This window comes from Macrobrachium nipponense, chromosome 46 (genome assembly GCF_015104395.2).
Source record: "Macrobrachium nipponense isolate FS-2020 chromosome 46, ASM1510439v2, whole genome shotgun sequence".
In the NCBI taxonomy this organism is placed as follows: domain Eukaryota; kingdom Metazoa; phylum Arthropoda; class Malacostraca; order Decapoda; family Palaemonidae; genus Macrobrachium; species Macrobrachium nipponense.
Genome location: NC_061106.1, coordinates 28,636,183 through 28,642,182, shown reverse-complemented (window position 1 = coordinate 28,642,182; position 6,000 = coordinate 28,636,183). Strand labels below are relative to the sequence as shown.

At 44.0% G+C, this 6,000-nt stretch overlaps 1 protein-coding gene across 3 annotated transcripts in view; it reads left to right on the top strand.

The window, feature by feature from the left end:
- LOC135214844 (uncharacterized) overlaps window positions 1–6,000 on the top strand; it is a 62,210-nt gene that overhangs the window by 3,042 nt on the left and 53,168 nt on the right. The gene's annotated exons all lie outside the window — the stretch shown is intronic.

Genomic DNA, 6,000 nt, shown 5'->3' with positions numbered 1-6,000 from the left:
GTTGGCAACTGAACCCACTCAAGAAATGAACGTTCTGTTAGTATCTTAGTATTGCAGTAGTGGTGACCTTGATTTTTCTTTTCTCTCTCTCTCTCTCTCTCTCTCTCATCTCCTCTCTCTCTCTCTCTCTCTCATCTAGGGGCCGTGCTGGATGGAGAGAGAATAGCCCAGTCTACTGTCTAACAGAGACGTTAATCTATAATTTCAAGGGGAAACAACTAGAATTTTGCTTAGCTTCACTATACATGCGCGCGCGCGCGAGCGTTGGTGTTAACATTAATAGTGTTCGTGAAAACATATGAAAGCAGGTATGGTAGGGTAAAAATTTTGGGAGATGAATCAATGAAATGATGGAGACAATTGTGTGTTTCAAATCAGGATGTATTATAGTAATATTTAGGTCAGGCTATGAAAATTATTTACACCTTGAGTTTTCATGATGCATTGCCGGTATATTTTTCAAAGTAGTTAGTGTCCGCAATTTGACAGACGACATATTCCCTCATACTCTAACTACTAGTGATTCTTAAAGACACCTTGCAAGAGTTCACCTTAAACTGATTAGTAAGATCGATGGCAATAAATTGTGAACGAAATTTTTGTGTGTGCGAGTGCGTACCGCCCTATTTTTACAGTTGTGATGGTAAACTAGACACGAGTTTTTGTAACTGCACACTTTTTTTTTTTTGTTTTTTTTTTTTTTTTTTTTTTTTTCTGTGGATGAGGTTTTCGTTTTTTTCTTCATTTGTTTTGTATGTAATCCAGATTTAACGTTTCTTGCATCTCAGTGGATTTAAGTCTCAAGTTCAACCGTTGACACGGCTGAACCGATTTCACTGGTAACAACATTACAGTCACAGAGAAGGATTTTTTTTTTTTTTTTTTTTTTTTTTTGAGGGGGGTGGGTGTTGTTGTGAATGGGCAATGGTGTGAGTGCGGGGTGTTGGGGGGGGGGGGGGGTGGGGGGGGGGGCATTAACAGAAGCTGCTAGTTCCTCCAGTTCCTAGCTTGGGTGGAGAGGATGCCTGGCCCCTTTCCATGTGTGTATATGTGATGACTGTATCTTCACTTTTTTTTTAATGGGTTAAAATTTTTACCTTATACGCATAGTTGTATGGGCATACTACGATTCATTCAGATACCAAGACAGGTGTCCTCTTTGTATGCATCCTTCTAATGACTGAGAGAATCCAACATACTTCCTCGATATGTCCTGCCATGAGAAACTGGAAGTGAAGTATATCAGCCTAGTAATGCTGGATTTTGCATTTTCCTAAAAGCTACACGTTTACCCATTCCTATGAAATAAACATTAGAATAGGAACAAGCAAGGATAAACTAATGCTGCGGTCACACATTCACGTATCACGGCGGCGTATGCCCACGTATGTGGATCGTGAAATACATTGAACAGCTGGTAAAGAGGACACAGGCTGACGGACGTAAAGCCAGCACCGTAAATTGCGCCGCAAATGTAACGTTCTTATGTCAAGTTGTCAACTTCACGTCGGTACCACGTCCACCGTTGTGGGGCCGTAGGGTACAAAAGGGCCGGCCTGTAAACAGAGCAGACTGTAAAGTGATGGAACATGTATGAGCAGGGTGACCAGATTTTGAAAACTGAAATAAGGGACACCTAAATTGGAGCGGTAGTTAAACAATATAGTTACACAACTTACGTGAAGTCACGCACTCAGTGACGCAGTGCGAATTCCTTCTTAGCTGGGTCCAGATTGTCCAGGACCTACTTCATTGACTTTTCTTTTGTTTTGAAGTGCGTTCATTGTAGATTTTGTTACAAACAGCTGTTCTTTACATGTGTCAAAGCATTACAATATTGCAATCAAGCATGTTTTGCAGCTTTAAAGGATGTTATAACTGAAGTCACTTGCCGTAATATATTGAATAAATTGCAGACAGCAAAATACATATGATGAAAACTTTCTATAATCCTTTCAAAAGTATTTTCTTCATTGTTGTTAGTATGTTATTTTTCATTTGTCATATTTTGCACTGATCCAGCTGCCCTCAAGAGATGGTGTTTGGTTTGTGTATACCCCGTATTTTGCAAACTTTCACTAGCATATTGTTTTTTTATTTCAAATATTTAAAATACGGGACAAAAGGCATCCCGGGAAGGGTTGATATGGGACACGGGACAAATGTCAGAAATATAGGACGATCCCGTCAAATACGGGACATCTGGTCACCCTGTGTATGAGAGAATGTAAAATCAAGGTTGTAAATTCACTTTGATAGAATTCTGCATATATTGTAAATTACTGTATATTTTCAACAAATATAAAAAAATTAAGTCAGACATTATAATATTACATACCATTGGTAGTCCCAACATCTTGGGCTTCCTCTGACGGACGATGTGGGGCTTAAGGAAGTGGAATATGTTCAATATCCACTTCTCCCAGTCCGTCAGTCCTCTGCTCGCCCCTAGGCCATGGACTCTTCCCGGCGGTGAGGCGTCCTAAGCGTCTCCTGAGGAACGTGAACCACGTCCGAAGCTCGTTGCCAGTCATTGGTGGCCTAAGTGACTTGTCCTTGTCATCGAAGGCCTTCCACACCTTGGCTTTGTCCTTGTAGGCAGCCATCCCCTTGTTGTATATGAATTTGGCCTCGTGCTCGAGCCACTCACCCAACAGCCTCTCATTTTCGTCCGACAGGATGACACAGAGGTTCTTCTTACGCCCCGGTGGCACGTTGTCCTCGATGTCTTGGCTGTCCTCCGTCTCGATCAATGGGGGGTAGCTTCATGGAGAGTTTCCGTGTCACTGTCATCACTGTATCTCATCCAACTCCGACTCCTGTAGGTGGAAGATGACATTTCCCTCGTCCTGAGTGTCTTCAGGAGTGGCTGTAGGAGTCTTCTCCGCGCCGAAAGAAGGTCCTGCAAGATGTGACGTTGATGGTCCCTTCCTTGGTCGTTTTGTGAGGTTCAGTGCCCTCAGGTCAGCTGTTGTTTCCGTCTCCGAGACCAGCAGTCTCCTCCAAGTACTCTCCACAATGCCCTTCAAGATGCTGAACCTCACAAAACGACCAAGGAAGGGACCATCAACGTCACATCTTCTTGCAGGACCTTCTTTCAGCCCGGAGAAGACTCCTACAGCCACTCCTGCAGACGCTCAGGACGAGGGAAATATCATCTTCCACCTACAGGAGTCGGAGTTGGATGAGATACGGAGTGATGACAGCGACATGGAAACTCTCCATGAAACTATCCCCATTGACGACGGACAGAACGTTCCCTCGATCGAGACGGAGGACGCCTCACCGCCGAGAGGAGAAGCCAAGGGGCGAGCAGACGACTGACGGACCGGAACAAGTGGATATTGAACATATTCCACTTCCTCAAGCCCCACATTGTCCGTCAGAAGAAGCCCAATTTGTTGGGACTATCGATGGTATGTATATTATAATGTCTGACTTATTTTTTTTTTTATCTGTTGAAAATATACAATAATTTACAGCACATGCAGAATTCTATCAAAGTGAATTTACAACCTTGATTTTCAGAATGCAATGTTTTTACATTCTCTCATACATGTTCCATCACTTTACAGTCTGCTCTGTTTACAGGCCGGCCCTTTTGTACCCTACAGCTCCACAACGGTGGGCGTGGTACTGACGTGAAGATGACACACACAGAACGTTTTGCTAAGGTCACACATTCAAGTATCAACACACGCACGCCCACACATGAGCGGAAATTGGTAGTTGGTAACAACTTACGTCAGTAAACCGTAAATGTAACGTAAAACATACGTAAAATCGTAGACGTATGGTGACGGGTCGTCCAGGCTCTAAGCTCCACCCACTAGGGCACCATAGCCCGCTCCAGTTTTGAAATGTTCAAAACAAGTCGTGGGTGGTCACGCCAAATGTCACCTGACTTAGCTCCAGGCATTGCACGTGGGACCCAAGGTGACTGTTGCAGGGTAGGCGCTAGGGTCACCTGCATAATTCGCTGTCGTTGTTTTCTTTCCACCGCGAAGCACATGGGCCTCCTAATTGCGCTGTAGCCTATGGGGAAATCGATTCGCACATTTACAACCCTGTTCAACATGGCAACACTGTAGCATGGTATAAAAGGTCAAGTCGGCGCCCTCCCGAACAAGGGAAAGGCCCGTGCCAACAAGAAGTGTTGGCTCAATATAACAACAACAGCAACAACCCTCAGGTCAGCTGTTGTTTCCGTCTCCCGAGACCAGCAGTTTCCTCCAAGTACTCTCCACAACGCCTTTCAAGATGCTGAACCTCCTAAAACGACCAAGGAATGGACCATCAACGTCACATCTTCTTGCAGGACCTTCTTTCGGACCGGAGAAGACTCCTACAGCCACTCCTGCAGACACTCAGGTCGAGGAAATATCATCTTCCACCTACAGGAGTCGGAGTTGGATGAGATACAGAGTGATGACAGCGACACAGAAGACAACTGACGGACAGGTAGAAGTGGATATTGAACATATCCTACTTCCTCAAGCCCCACATCGTCCGTCAGAAGAAGCCCAAGATGTTGGGACTGCCAATGGTATGTATATTATAATGTCTGACTTTATTTTTTTATATTTGTTGAAATTATACAATATTTTACAGTACATGCAGAATTCTACCAAAGTGAATTTACAACCTGGATTTTCAGAATGCAATATTTTTACATTCTCTCATACATGTTCCATCACTTTACAGTCTGCTCTGTTTACAGGCCGGCCATTTTGTACCCTACAGCCCCACAACGGTGGGCGTGGTAACAACGTGAAGTTGACGAACATAGAACATTACACTATCAGCGTAAGTTCCAGGTATACGTCTGACCTTGCTTTCTTTGTGCGTACATTTGCTGCGCAATTTACGGTGCTGGCTTTACGTCCGTCAGCCCGTGTCCTGTTTACCAACTGTTCAAGGCCATTTTACCACGATGATGCCCACGATCCACATACGTGGGCATACACCGTCATGATACGTGAATGTGTGACCCCCCCCAGCATAAAGCCAGCCAACGAGAACCCTTGCCTGGTAAGTGGGCAAGGAGCCCGAGAGGTTAATGGGCCTAATGTGAATCTCTGAACTTGAATTACCCAACCGAGATGAGAGTTGCTTCATCAGTAAAAAAAGAAAAAAAATGGTGGGGAATCTGGACTCTTGTAGTACAATACATGTGATGCTTTTAGATGGATTTCGTTGAATGTACCTTTGAAAGAGTAATTTTTGACGACCACCTTGATGGAAGAAACTCGAGTTATTGCAAAATTTGATTAAAGCTTACCAGTAGGTACTCTCAAGATCAGTTCGCACCACGAAACTTTGTTTGCAAACAGTCATTAAAAATTAGGTCACTTTTGTGGACAGTTTGCAAACTGTTTTTAAACAGTGCTTGCAAGTCGCTGATGAGCATTTCAAAAATGCATTTTACAAACTGCCCATAAATAGCTTGCGAACAAAGTTTTCTTGAATGGCCGGCCCTGTAAGGGCTTAGTGCCTTCAGTTTACCTTGCACGGTGCACTGTAGGCATTCCATAAGGTTCTTTGTGTGGAATAATGGATATTTTACTATGCAATTGCTGTACAATTCATTTCCATGTATATAATAAAATCACCTATTGTGAACGCATCCGCATGTCTCGCCCTGTATCATGAACCCCGCACATGCGCATGGCTATTCTTCTTGCTTCTCTTGGCGCGAGCTGCACGCCCTGCAGAGCCTCTGTACATATTTACCTTTTGCTGCTTGGAATAAAGAAATCTACGACTCGGGATATCATTTCTCCCATCCTGCAATCTTCGTCTTCTAATGCAAGACATCCCCACCTATCAACATGGCGCAGTGACGAGACCATTCAGCATTTTCAAAGAACACCGGAATCAGCATTCAAACCCAGCCGCCATTACCCCTCGGTCGCCTTTGGATTTTATAGTGCTAGTGCGGTGCTTATGATACGTTCATGCAGTGTTTGTGTAGTCCCAGTGCAGTGTAATGTCAGTGCT